Below are 15,205 nucleotides of genomic sequence, written 5' to 3'. Positions count from 1 at the left end.
TTGCTCCAATTTGGCCTCCCAATCGCTCACGATCAGCCCTCATTCTGTTTTCCATTCCCTCATTTCTTTTCAGGCTATCCTCCGTTTTGACCATGAAGGCCCTCATTTGCACCATGAATAGGCCCCAGTCCATTGGTGCCGCGGGCTCTGCCGTCGCGACCATGTGTGAGGCGCCATTTTGTGCTCCTGCAACCTCGTGCGAGGCGCCGCCACCTTGTGCGCCTGCAACCCCCACTACAGCACCTTCTTCAACCTCCTCCTCAATCTCCCCAATCTCCTCCCTGGGGTCCTGGGTCGCCTCTACCTCCTCATTCTCCCCTACCGGCACCCGATCGCCTTGATCATCCATGGCACGATTTAATTTGGATGTTAAACAAAATTTCGGCCGCTCCTAATTTTGACCAAATTTTTAAGATGGGTTTAAATTTGGTTCGGGTCCAATCCCACTCCTGACACCAATTGTTACAGATCTCGGTTACGCCGCTCCCCTTACCGAGGGGGGGGGGGGGGTTGAATCCCCACGTCTTTTAAGCTGGCCGTCCGAGTCCTGGAACTATCCCGCTCCTTTGCGGGATGAGATTGGCCAGGGTGATTGGTCAAGGATTTCCCAAATACCTTCACGAATCTCCCCGCAAAGCAGGGAAATGAGTCCCTGCTCGAACCGCGGATGTGATGGTAATTGCCAAGCGGTTTAGCAATCCACGATCCGAGCCGTTAGCAAATGGACTAACCCGATTATAGCAGTTGGCCAAATCGCGCCACAGGTACTCAATTGGGAAGGGACTAAAGCGATCGGGGGAAGAAGAAACCAAAGTAAAGGAATAACAAATATTTATTAATTATGTACACGAAATGAAGAGGAAACGAAAGAAAGGCATTTACAAGGAGAGGAAGAAGCAGGTACACAGGGCAGCCTTAAAACAGTCATATTATCATACGCCCCAAACAGAACAAACAGACTCACACGAATAGGGACTGGCAGGAAGGAATGGCTGGAAGGAGGAGAAGGTCCAAGCCGATGGCAGGGCAGGAAGGTCCTGGCAAATGCACAGCGTCGAGGTCCGCTCCGGTCCACGCTCCATGCTTGAGGCGAAACCCGGCGGCAGCTGCACGTATGGTTTCACGCGGTCGGCCAATGTGAATATATGGCGATATTGTCATTGTCAACAGACCCACTCTCCTGCCTTACGATTCAACGTGTTCTCCTCTGGTACCTTGCACTTCGGACCTTCGCACTCATCTCTCCTCTCACTCATCTGCTGATGCACTCATCTCTCCTCTGGTGAAACAGCCCCTAGTAGCCGCTTTTTTAGGGCGTTCTCGTATCCAGCCGCCGGCTCCGATGACGCGCCTACCGGTCGGCTCACCTCGGCCCCGGTTGGCCGGTGAGGGCTCGCTGGCTCCACCTCTGATGGCGAGTTGACGTGCCACACCTTGTTCTTGTGTCCCGCCCCCTTTTTCCTTGGCCTGAGACCGCATGTTCAATGGCGGCTTGGGGCCATCAAACGAGCCAAGACAAGGGGCAGCGAATGCTGCCCTACTGCGACTGCACCTTGAAGAGCGGGAGATGATTGGGGAAATTGAAGGGGCCTATCTCATTTGATTAATGCAACGCAGATTCAACTATTGGGAACAGATCCTTAACTAAAACACATAATAATGAGATAACTACAGAGAGGTCCTATGGTGCTCTACGTGTTGTACATGGACTAACTCGGGTGCGATCTTTAATAAAGCCAAATAATGGGGATATTTACAGGGGATCATTTATAAGGGAACATTTCCGAAAATTTACAAAGTGAAGGTTCTAAAAACCGTAACAGTATCTTCTCTATTTCTGATGAGATGAACGATGATTTTCTTTTGACTTGCTGGCCCCACATCACCCGAAGAATATTACATCATATACAGTCACGTGAAAAAGTAAGTACACCCCATTTAAAGTTTTGACTTTTTCAACATATTTCAACATACAGCTATTTGATCTTCATTTCAACAATATTGACAGATAAAGGTGACATAATATAACACATATCATGAAACATTTACATTTTGTAGTCCATTGTGTAATTTAAATAAACATAAATGCAAATTTTGCATGTGGAAAAAGTAAGTACACCCTTGGCTCTAATAGGTGATATTGCCCCCTTTGGCAGAAACAACCTTAAGTAGGCGTTTCTTATAACTGTCTAGCAGTCTCTGACATCGACTGGGAAAATTTTTGCCCACAACTCCATGCAGAATTCTTTCAGCTGTGCGATGTTTGAGGGGTTTCTTGCATGCACAGCTCGTTTCAAATCCCCCCACAACATCTTGATGGGATATAGATCCGGGCTTTGACTTGGCCATTCCAGAACCCTCCATTTCTTTCTTTTCAGCCATTACTTGATGGATTTACTGGTATGTTTCGGGCCATTGTCATGTTGCAAGGTCCACCTTCGGTTGAGCTTCAACTTTCCGAAAGATGACCTCACATTATCCTCAAGCCCCCTCTGGTACAATCAAGAATTCATCGTGGATTCTATGATGGTGAGCTGCCCAGGCACTGATGCAGCAAAGCTGCCCCAAACCATAATATTTGCTCCACCATGCTTTACAGTTGGTGTCAGGTTATTGTGGTCAAATGCTGCCTTTGGTTTTCGCCAAACATGTCTTCTGGTACTGTGGCCAAATAGCTCTACCTTTGACTCATCTGTCCAGAGCACATTGTTCCAGAAGTGCTGGTCTTTGCCGAGGTGTTCATTGGCAAACTTTAGTCTTGCCCTGATGTTCTTTCTGGACAGCAAAGGTTTCCACCTGGCACACCTCCCATGTAGATCAAATTTGTGCAGGCTCTTTCTAATGGTAGACTCGTGCACTTTGACATCAACAGTGGCAAGAGCTACCTGTAGGTCCCGTGATGACATTCTGGGGTTTTTAGAGCCTTCTTTCAGCATCTTGCGGTCTGCTCTCGGGCTGAACTTGCTGGGGCGGCCTGGCCTGAACAAGTTGACAGTTGTTTGGAATCTTCTCCACTTGTAGATGATCTTCCGGACAGTCGAATGATTGATTTCAAATTGTTTGGAGATCTTTTTAAATCCCTTCCCAGACTCGTAGGCATCTATAACCTTCTTTCTGAAGGCCCCAGAGAGCTCTTTTGATCTATGCATGGTGACGCCACACACCTCAACAACAAAGAGCAAACCAAACTAAATGTCTGAGGTTTAAATAAGACAGGTTCCTCCAAGAGCCTCTCTAACGATGTTCTAATCATTTACACCTGAGCTGGTGCACCTGATTCTAATTTTAGGTGTTTGAAGTGGTGATAAATGTAGGGGTGTACTTACTTTTTCCACATGTGAAATTTGCATTGATGTTTATTTAAATTATTCAATGGACTACAAAATGTAAATGTTTCATGATATTTGTTGTATTATATCACCTCTATCCATCAATATTGTTGAAATGAAGATCAAATAGCTGTATGTTTTAATATGTTGAAAGTCAAAACTTTACATGGGGTCACTTACTTTTTCACGTGACTGTATGTGATTACAATGTACAAATAATGTGTAATCTGTGAGAGGTGATGGTTGTATGTCAGAAATCTCACCAAAAATAATGGGAAAACCCCCCTGATGCAAAGTTGAGGGGGCTTCTTCATTCCTACCATTGTTTTTTCTTTTCCTTTTTTTACCCAATTAATACTTTACTGCCCATCATTGCCCCCCATCCCCTTCTACTCCCTCATCCCTTGTACCTCAATGTTTTGTCCTTCTTCCAATTCCTACCACTCGACTAGATTCACTTGTGGTGTGTTGACGTGATGGTTTAACCATTCCCCTTTTATCTACCGTCTATGTGAAGTAGTTCCTTTGTTGCATTTATCTCCAACGTTGACTTCAGTATAAACAGATATAATAATTGTACATCACCACACACCAATATCGTATGTTTTACTCATTTTCCCACATTGTAACTGAGATGTTAGAATATGATCTCTTGTCTTCTCTTTCAGGTTGCTTTGAAGAAGGCAAGATCTTTGGTATTTTCAATAAAAGTAAGTTTGTGTTTGTATGGAGATAGTGGTTTTTAACTGTAGAACGAGCAACAGTTTAACTTACCCCTGAACTCTCCTGGTAGAACCTTTATCTGTGATACATTGTTGTCTCTTGGCTCCTGAGGCTGTGCGTCTCTGTGTGTGATTTACAATCTTGTGTTTTTAACTCAACTGGACTATGTCCAGCTGAGTTTTTATCGACACCCAGTGTCCGTCGTCCATCGTCCATCTGTCGTCTGTCTGTCTGTCATCTGGAAACAATTCGACGTCTACGCTCTAAAAGTCACAAATATTGATTGAATTTTATGAAACTTGTGATGCAGCATCTTTAAGACATAAACTAGTTTGGGATTGCATTTGGGCGTTGAACGCCCAAAAATGGGTGCGGCAGTGCGGCCATTTTGAAAATCAATTTTTGTCTTATATTTTTAGCACATTTAAACGATATAGCTTGTGGTTCTATTGTGCATATTCTAACCATATTGATATAGACCATTTGAGTTCAGGTTCCATGGAACCTCTCTAGTTTTGGGATGGGGTGACTTAACCTTAATCCAGCTTAAAGAAGCAATTTGTATAATTTTCTCTTTCCCTTTTCTCTTTTTTTTTTTTTTTTTTTTTTTTGCAGATCTGTCGTGTAGCTTCGATGATGAAGACGCTAAATCACCCAAACATTAGTAAGTATGGATTTCACTCAAACTTCAAATGAAGTATAGTCAGGGCCCTTAGGGATATTTTGGTTCAAATTCTTCCAAAAGCATCAAATTTGGCGCAGATGTTGCCCATGCCATACTCTTTCGATTTTTGACGGGCGCCAAGGGCGGTATGATCTGGGGACCATACCGGTCCATCCCGCCATGTCACCTGACCTATGACGTCATAATTAGGATATGCATCCAATCACATGGCGTACTATAAGTGGTCAAAGTTCAAAATGAATCGATCGAAAAATGAAGGCAGGGATCCATTTTTAAGGTTTTCATAAAATCCAATATGGCCGCCAGGTCACATGACCTATGACGTCATATTTATGACATGTATACAATCATGTATACATGAACCCGGATCATGATCGCACAAAAATTAAACACAAGGATATGGCATACAGTTCATAAAACATCAAAATCCGTACCTTTGTAATTAGATTGATGAACTGCATATGCCTGAAAATTAGGAAATAGACATGTAAATATTTCCTCTAATTGTCAAAAATAAGGTCAGAGTTCGATTACAATACCCAGAAACATAAAATGGTGAACCTCGCGTAAATCTTGACAAAAAACTCAAAAACCGACATGTTTGACTCAAAAATGACCTTTAAGATGACCTTGAGGGTTGACCTTGACCTCGAATCACCAAAATAACATCATAATTGGATTCCTCGACCTCGAAAACCCCTGAAAAGTGGTATCATACATGATTCCAACCCTTTTGGTTATTTAACTGATTTTCCTCTAATCTGGGTGGTGGCCATTTAGTATTTCGCCAATATGGGGCCCCCGGGGGGGGGGGGGCGCCCATCTTGGCGCCCGTCAAAAATCGAAAGAGTATGGCATGGGCAACATCTGGGCCAAATTTGGTGCTTTTGGAAGAATTTGAACCAAACGGCCCCAAAATATCCCTAAGGGCCCTGATTAGTATGATTGAAATAGAATATACTAATATAATAACTAGTGGGGTCACCCATGGGAATCCCTCGGGCATGGACGTGTGTGACATTTCGACATCTTCATTTCGTTGCTGCACATTCAGTTTCACAAAATGGTTACTGGTAATTTATCAGATGCATAAATGATGTAATCGACACAATATAACTCTCCCCCCTTCCCCTTCAGTCTCCTCTCCCCCCTCCAGTCTCCTTCCCCCCCCCCCCAAGTCTCCTCCGCTCCCAGTCTCCTGTACCCCCCCCCCCCCCTCCCCCAGTCCCCTCTCCTCCCTCACTCCGGCAGTTGTTCGAATCGAGCAGGTACGGCAAAAATTAGAGGTAATTTAACTTTTCTCTTGGAGCAACACAGTGTAAACCGCCCCCTTGTCCTGTTCATTCATTAGTGAAATGTTTCGCAGAACAGAACACGCTTGGTGACGTCACCGGACTCGCACCACAATGATGATCTTCAACAATATTATCCGATACTTCATCTGGATTCATTACAGCTGCTCTTGTATATGTCTGCTGAGCACACATTACCTTCCAATGTCTTTGTTGCTCAGCATCCTGTGCAAGTCTGTTAAGTTCATTGGTGGTCTCATTCTGTTCCCTCATTGTTTTATTCATTTTGGAGATGGCATTCACAAAGGCGAGTGGCGACACGTAAACGATGCTCCGCCCCTCTCCCCACATGTGGAGTACCTAATTGGAACTTTTTATTGTGACTACGTCTAAAGAATGAAACATTTCGACTATATGAAGAATACAGCTCAAATGGAAAAGTCCCTGAGAAAAAAGTCTTATGGGCGCTGTATAAGAACAATACCTTGCACCTTTTTGTCCCGGGAAATCCCAAAGTTACTCTTTTCGTTACAGCGTACAAAATTACATTTTTTTTTCAAATAAACTTTTTCAAATAAACAAGATTTCAAATAAACTTTTTAAAAGTGTACGTGCACATAACTTATGAAATAAGAACGAAAAAATATCTCAGCAATTTCTGGTGTTTATTTATTTATTTTACATATGTGAATTACATGTCCATGCACACGTGAAATGGAGTTTGTTTATTAATTCTTGATGTGAACACGATTCGGCCTTGAAAACTTGCGTGAAAAAAAAAAAAGATCGATGTAATGAATGGGGTGTTTAAACAGGATTACCTTTACTTCAGTATAATAATGATGAATGAAATTTGAATGAATAAATATCTGTTGGCAATTTCCCGTCTGTGGCGATATGTGAACGAAGCTCTGCCCCTCTGTTGACTTTTTTGTGACGACTCATCAAATGGAAAAGTCCACCGCAATTTTTTTTATATATCTTGGCATTTTATTGTCTGTTATTTTAGGCGGTGTACGATCTACCGTGCCGCGAATTGATATACCGTGCTGCGTGTCTCAGCTATTTCCCATGTGTGCGTGAATTTTCTCAATTATTGCTGAAACCGAGTCTAAAACCATCGATAAAAATGAAATCAGATGGTGAGTTAGAGTGGAGATAAAGGCGTGAGAGAGTCTCAATGGCCTTTATGTTACAGGCGTTTGAAAATGCATTTTGTTCTGTAAACAGAAACTTTCATCGAATTTTATTCCCGTTTTTTTTCAACCGAGTCTAAAACCATGTTAGCGACTGTGAAAAATGAAATGAGATATCGAATTAGAGTTGAAATAAAATTGTGACAGAGAGCAAGACACTGGCCTCAAACCATTCGAGGACCATCACAAAAGAGACCTCAAAGTTATGCGAGTCAACAAAATGGTGGATATTTGTTTTTGAAGCTCCTTCCAGAATGGGTAGAGCTACTCCCTCAACGGAGGAGGCCACACCCCCGGACAGACTGGTCACAGACAGAATCACCTACGGAGAATATATATAGATAATAATATGAATGCTTAGAATGAAATACACCTCTTTATATCAACTTAATTTACTTCAAGAAGGAATTTGATCGTGTTGATAGAGCAAGCCTGTGGAAGATACTGAGATCTTATGGAATTCCACAGACGATGGTCACTCGAAGAAGCAAATTCTATGAACACTTTGAATGTATTGTTGTCATGAACACCTCCTTGTCAGCGTGGTTCCCGGGAGAGTCTGGAGTTTGCCATGGTTGTATTATATCACCTATCCTCTTTCTGATTACTCTCTACTGGATCACGAGGAACACCACATCAGATAGACCTTTTCAGATAGACCTTTTCAGATAGACCTTTTCAGATAGACCTTTTCAGATAGACCATCAGATAGACCATCAGATAGACCATCAGATAGACCATCAGATAGACCATCAGATAGTTATCAAGTATCACCGATGGTACAAGAGGAGGTGACGGCTCTCGTACAGTGCATTCATTGAACACTTTACACCCAACTTGAAGATGTGGACTTTGCTGACGATTTCGCTGTTTTGTCATCAAGGAACACACCTTTTCAAGGAAAAACTGAAAGGCTAGCTAGCTTTGCCAGAAGAACAGGTCTTAATATCAACACCACCAAGACCAAGGTGATGAACATCAACACAGTACTGTTACGGATTCGTCACTTCCGTCTTTATGGGTTTCACCCACTGGAAGCATTTTTAGTTCCATATACTATTATTGTTATAGTTTGAGTGAAATGGAGATAACTGTCTTCAAAAGTAAAAATTAGTGTTTCAAAAGAAAAACGAAATGGATCGGGAGAAACCGGAAGAAGAAGAAGAAGAGGCTGTAGCGCGGATCAAGTGAGACCGGGAAGAGAAAGGCCGATCTGCTTCGAGGTGTCGAGCGGACGTTGGTGAACGTTGGTCACGAGTGAAAATTGGTTTTCCCGGGAAAGGGATTCCTGTGACGGTGTCGCTGTGGCAGATAAACCTGTGTGACGGGTTTTGATGTTGGTTCAGAAAGTGAATCATTGTTGGAGAGCAGGTACGCCTCCATTACGGGCCCATCCGCCATTTCACCTTGCGCCAGCCATTTCACCTCGCGCCAGCCGTTAGCCTGGTTCGCGTGTGTGTCGTGGATTTCGCCTGGGAATTCGCGGTTCTCCGCTTGGGAGCCGCTGCTCGTTCATATCAGCGTTGTTGTCTGATGAACTGAAGGTGTGAATTCCCAGTCGCCTTTGGGTGAACTTTTGCCTGACCGACGTCGGCCTGACACCTCACCCAGCGGCACTTCGGCAGCGTCGACTGTCAGCCGTCCTGGGTTCAGGTCTCAGTACGACCTGTTTTCTTGTGATCATCGGAGTGTGGATCGACTTTGGGCCTTGTGCCGTGACAGTGACTTTGGGGGTGTTACATTTTGCTCACGTGGAGTACCGTGAGTTATTGAGTTAAGAAACTGGTGGTATCATCATAGGAATTATATGGTGTTTGTTGTGCAATTGAGATTTTATTTTTACTTGTGCAAGTTGTTATTATTGTGTGATATTAATACAATACTTGGTTTTTGGTATCAACTGATTGGTGTGGTTTCACCATTGGTCAATGGCGCACATAATAGCACATCTTTCTGCCGTGACTCCTTTCGGGGCTCGGAGGTACACCATGACCGGGGTTTGGGGAGGAGCACGTAACGGAAATTGGCAGCTCGTCCTTGATTGAATTCCCTAACATTCCCAAAATTCCCAAATTTGGCATTTTCTAACATTCCCAAATTTTCCTGAAAATTTGGAATTTCTTGTGTGAAGGTTAACAGGTGCTAACTAATAGTCACCATGGTGTTTGACGTAGAAAAGTTTGCGACGTCCCCTAACGAGGCACAGTTCCAGGCGTTAAAAAGATCGGAACTCATGATATTGGCCAAATATTGTAACTTGGAGGTCCGAGTTAGTATGAAGAAAGCCGAGATTCAGACATTGTCGGTAGAATCTCTAGTGGGACAAGGAACATGGGAAGAGGTAGCCTTGGATTGGTTACCAAAGGAAATGTGGAGCTCAGGAAAATGGAGATGCAACTGCAGAGCCAGGAAAGGTTAAAAGAGTTGGAATGGAAAGTAGAAAAGGAAAGAGCAGAGGAAAGGAGAGCCGAAAGGGAGCTAAAGGAACGGGACATGGAGTATCAGAGGGAACTTAAACTCAAGGAGCTTGAATTACTGGGGGAACGGAGAGAAGTCGTATCCATGCCGGCTAGTTCGACAACCAGTCAGAACTCTTGGGATGTTGGTAGGCATGTGAGGCTGGTTCCACCCTTCAATGAAAAGGAGGTAGCCAAGTTCTTTTTACACTTTGAGAAGGTGGCTCAAATGCAAAAATGGCCCGTGGGGTCCTGGACTATGTTAGTACAAAGTGTTCTGTTGGGTAAAGCTCAAGATATCTATTTCGGCTTAAACCGATTGACCAATGTGTAGATTATGAGGTAGTGAAGAAAGCCATTCTCAAAGCCTATGAATTGGTACCTGAAGCTTACCGACAAAAATTCAGGAATGCCAGGAAGAGGGAGGGTGAGACCCATGTGGAGTTTGCCAGAATGAAGGAAACTATGTTTGATAGGTGGTGTGACTCGAAGGAGATTGGGAAAGACTTCAACCTTTTACGACAATTGATCTTGGTGGAGGAATTCAAACAGTGTGTCCACGTGGACATTAAAGTGCATCTGGATGAAAAAAGGTACCTGAGTTGTATGAGGCAGCAACAGTGGCAGATGACGATGCCTTGACACAACGGATGGGGTTCCACAAACCTAACTTCCTGCCTAGAGTTAGCCAGGGGAGTTACGGTAAATCAGGATCGGAAAACAAATTTTCATGGAGGCGGCCTAGAGAGGACTATGGGGACAAATCTGATACCGCAACTTTTAGATATCAGAAGACTGCAGTTGCAAGGCAGACCTTTCTTCCGGGGGGCCCGATGCAGACCACAAGTTTTTCCTCCGGACCTACGTGCGCTTTTTGCAAGAAACCTGGGCGTTTGATGTCCCAATGTTACGCCCTGAAAAGGAAAAAATCAGGAGCGGAGTCGGACTAGTGCAACTCCGAATGCGTTGGCCAATGCGAGAAATCGTCTTTGGAGGACAGTGCCTTGTGAAGGTTCCCGTGCCAAAGTTACGGCATCACAGAATGACCTTGTCCAAGAGGGTTACAAACCTTTTATTTCCGAGGGGTTTGTGTCACTTGATGGGGACTTAACGAACCAGAGACCTGTTAGGGTATTGAGGGACACAGGAGCACATCAATCTTTGATGCTTGAGCGCATTGTGCCATTGTCGGAAAAGACGGCAACGGAGGTTAGTGTTCTCTTACAGGGGGTTGCTGGCTATGTTAAAGCTCCTCTTCATGTCATCCATTTAAAGTCTGAGTTGGTGTCAGGACCGGTCACTGTGGGGTTTCAAGCCACTCTTCCTGCAGAGGGAATTTCTCTTATTATCGGGAATGATTTGGCCGGGGGTCGAGTTCTGGTAATCCGATGTTGTTTGAAAAGCCCAGTATGGAAAATAACACAACACAGTGAGAGCAGGATAATCCGGGTATCTTTCCATCCTGTGCTGTGACTCGTGCTCTGGGTAGGAAGTTCTCTGAAGATAAGGAGAAGGAAGGTGATGTAGATTTGGGTTCCTTAGAGATATTGGAGGAAAAGTCTGGAAGAGATAATAGGAAAGGGAGTGACATCAAGGAACCTAAGGAAAAGGTGGCATCTGGACCAAAAGAGAAAATGGAGTGTCCGTCGGAGACATCTGGGAACGAGGCTGAACAAACAGTGCTTGTCTGAAAGAGACTTGTTGAAGAACAACACAGAGATTCGGAGCTCCGGAATTTGATTGGTAAAGCCATTATGGAGGAAGTGGCTATGAAGATACCTGTTGGTTACTTCATGAAAGGGGAAATACTCATGAGAAAATGGAGACAGGAGGCCGGAGACCGGAGGTGCCAGCAAATGATGAGTGGAAAGTTCATTACCAAATGGTGGTGCCACCGCCGTACCGGAAGGAGATATTGAGTTTGGCACATGAGACACCTTTGGCCGGACACCTTGAAGTGAACAAGACATGTGACAGAATTTTGGTACATTTTTTTCTGGCCAGGATTGCGACGTGATGTGGCGGAGTTCTGTAAATCTTGCCATTCTTGCCAGCTGGTGAGAAAACCTAATCAGAAAGTCCCCTCTGCACCTTTAAAACCAATTCCAGCTTTTGAAGAGGCATTCAGCCGTGTCATTATTGACTGTGTAGGCCCTTTTCCTAAAACTAAGGCTGGACATCAGTATTTGCTGACCATCATGTGCACTTCCACGAGTTTCCCAGAAGCAGTGCCTCTTCGAAAAATTACTGCGGCAGTTATTGCGAAGGCCTTGATTAAATTTTTCACTTTGGTTGGCCTACCTAAGGTCATTCAATCTGATCAGGGTTCCAATTTCATGTCAACGCTTTTTCAGCGAGTGGTACAGCTGTTGGGAGTGGAGCAAGTAAGATCAAGTACTTACCATCCTGAGAGCCAAGGGGGCATTGGAAAGGCTTCACCAGACATTGAAGAATATGATCAGAACGTACTGTTTTGAATGTGACGAGGATTGGGATGAGGGAATACCCTTATTGTTGTTTGCTACGAGGGAATCCGTTCAGGAGTCATTGGGATTCAGTCCTTTTGAACTTGTGTTTGGACACGCAGTTCGAGGACCATTGAAACTGATGAAAGAACAGTGGCTACAGGAGGAGTCGCAGTCAACAGTGGTAGAGTATGTGTCAACGGTTAGGCACAGATTGGCAAAGGCTTGTGAAGTTGAGAGAGGAAACTTGAAAGTGACACAGGATAAAATGAAAGTGAGATGTGACAAGAAATCTCAGATAAGAAATTTCAGTCCTGAGGAGCGGGTGTTAGTGTTGCTTCCTGTTCCAGGTCAGCCACTACAGGCGAGGTATTTTGGTCCCTATACAATCGAAAGGAGGGTTAATGAAACAGATTACGTGGTGACAACTCCCGAACGACGGAAAAAGCAGCAGCTGTGTCATGTCAACCGACTGAATAAATATTATGAGAGGATGCCTGTAAAAAAAATGGTTCCTGTCTCACCTGTCGTGCCTGTAGTCGGGGTGCAAGATAATCAAGAGTTAAAAGTCTTCACCGATCACAACGCCTTAACCTTCATTCAAAAAATGAAAAATAAAAATCAGAGGTTGATGAGATGGAGTTTGTCTTTACCGGAGTTCAACTTGGAAATTGAGCATGTAAAGGGCAGGGACACTGTCGTTCCTGATGCTTTATCCAGAGTGAATTAACTTTGAAAATTCCTGGAGGTTGTTTGGAAGTTTTGTTGCTTTCTTCTGGGGTATATTAACTATTGCTGCTCACGTGAGTTGATCATTTGGGTGTGAGTTTTACTTTTGTTTGTTAAAGAGGGGTTTGGCATGAAAAGAAAAATTTCACGATGTTGAAACTTTCTTTCTTGAGGGTGGGGAGTGTTACGGATTCGTCACTTCCATCTTTGTGGTTTTCACCCACTGGAAGCATTTTTAGTTTCATATACTATTATTGTTATAGTTTGAGTGAAATGGAGATAACTGTCTTCAAAAGTAAAAATTAGTGTTTCAAAAGAAAAACGAAATGGATCGGGAGAAACGGGAAGAAGAAGATGAGGCCGAAGCGGATCAAGTGACATCGGGAAGAGAAAGGCCGTTCTGGTTTGAGGTGTCGAGCGGACGTTGGTGAACGTTGGTCACGAGCGAAAATTGGTTTTCCCGGGAAAGGGATTCCTGTGACAGTGTCGCTGTGGCAGATAAACCTGCCTGACGGGTTTTGATGTTGGTTCCGAAAGTGATTCATTCTTGGAGAGCGGGTATGCCTCCATTACGGGCCCGTCTGCCATTTCATCTCGCGCCTGCCGTTAGCCTGGTTCGCGTGTGTGTCGTGGATTTCGCCTGGGAATTCGCGGTTCTCCGCTTGGGAGCCGCTGCTCGTTCACATCAGCATCGTTGTCTGGTGAACTGAAGGTGTGAATTCCCAGTCGCCTTTTGGGTGAACTTTTGCCTGACCGACGTCGGCCTGACACCTCACCAAGCGGCTCTTCGGCAGTGTCGACTGTCAGCCGTCCTGGGTTCAGGTCTCAGTACGACCTGTTTTCTTGTGATCACCGGAGTGTGGATCGACTTTGGGCCTGGTGCCATGACAGTGACTTTGGGGGTGTTACATTTCGCTCACGTGGAGTACCGTGAGTTATTGAGTTAAGAAACTGGTGGTACCATCATAGGAATTATATGGTGTTTGTTGTGCAATTGAGATTTTATTGTACTTGTGCAAGTTGTTATTATTGTGTGATATTAATACAATACTTGGTTTTTGGTATCAACTGATTGGTGTGGTTTCACCATTGGTCATTGGCACACATAATAGCACATCTTTCTGCCGTGACTCCTTTCGGGGCTCGGAGGTACACCGTGACCGGGGTTTGGGGAGGAGCACGTAACAGTACCTCTTGCATCCATTACTGTAGATGAGTTTGAGAAGCCCTTGGGACTGCAGATGAGTTTGAGAAGCCCTAGGGACTGCAGATGAGTTTGCATACCGAGGGCAGAGACTGTAGATTAGTTTACATACCCAGGCAGAGACTGCAGATGAGTTTACATACCGAGGCAGAGACTGGAAATGAGTTTGCATACCGAGGCAGAGACTGTAGATGAGTTTGCATACCGAGGCAGTCTAATCAGCAAAGACAATGCAGCCAAGAAAGATATCAAGGCAAGACTCTGCAAAGCTTGTAATGCATTCGTTCAATTCCATTCTATCTGGAAGTCAAAGCAGTACAGCTTGAAGACGTGTATGGAGATGTGTATGTGTATGGAGAAGCACCCTTCTTTGGTGAGTTTAGTAAAATGTGACAAATGTTTGGCATGGTAATCTGAGGTTAGATGCAAATTTAAGGGTGAATTTTGAAATGTCATGGTGGATACCGACAGCAGTGTCACCATTATTGATCCAGGGGTGTTAGACCAAAATGTTGGAGGCTGTGATGTCATTGATAGATTAGCAAGACACAGCCTTCAACTGGCTGTGGGGTCGACTGTGTCGATACTTGGGACTGGGGTTATGGGGATGGAGTTGTGTAGTTGAGGGTCAACGTGGTCCTATGAGTGTCCGAGGTGTGTGGACCATGTCTTCTGGGTGGGTCTCCTGGTGGAGCATGGCTGTCGACTGGACCTTGGTGTGGTCAAGTGTGGGTGGGCACTGGGGGCTGCAGTTCTGTGGACTGGGGGATGAGGGCGGTGTAGGTGACGTGAGGGGAATGCCACGCACTGCGACCGTCTCCCCCAGGGCCGAGGTTGTGTGAGTGTTGTTGGCAGCAGGTGCTCACCACATTGGCTAGCTGGGGCTAGTGCAGCTGTGTTCCTCACAGGGGGACCGAAGGATGGATGGTGGGTCGCACCCTTATGGAAACTCATGGGCCATGTTGGTGTTTTGACTGCTCACCTTGTCCTGGTGACCCTTGCATGGTAGAGATGCGGAGCTGTCGTAGCCACATGTAGTAGTTTAGAACAGTTCACCGTTGGATGCGGATCCACATACCTGCCAGTATAGTGGGGACAAAAGTAAAATTTGGTCAAAATTTGGTAG

Source organism: Myxine glutinosa, chromosome 3 (genome assembly GCF_964187855.1).
Source record: "Myxine glutinosa chromosome 3, kmMyxGlut1.1, whole genome shotgun sequence".
NCBI classification, from domain to species: Eukaryota; Metazoa; Chordata; class Myxini; order Myxiniformes; family Myxinidae; genus Myxine; species Myxine glutinosa.
This window is presented reverse-complemented; position numbering follows the sequence as displayed.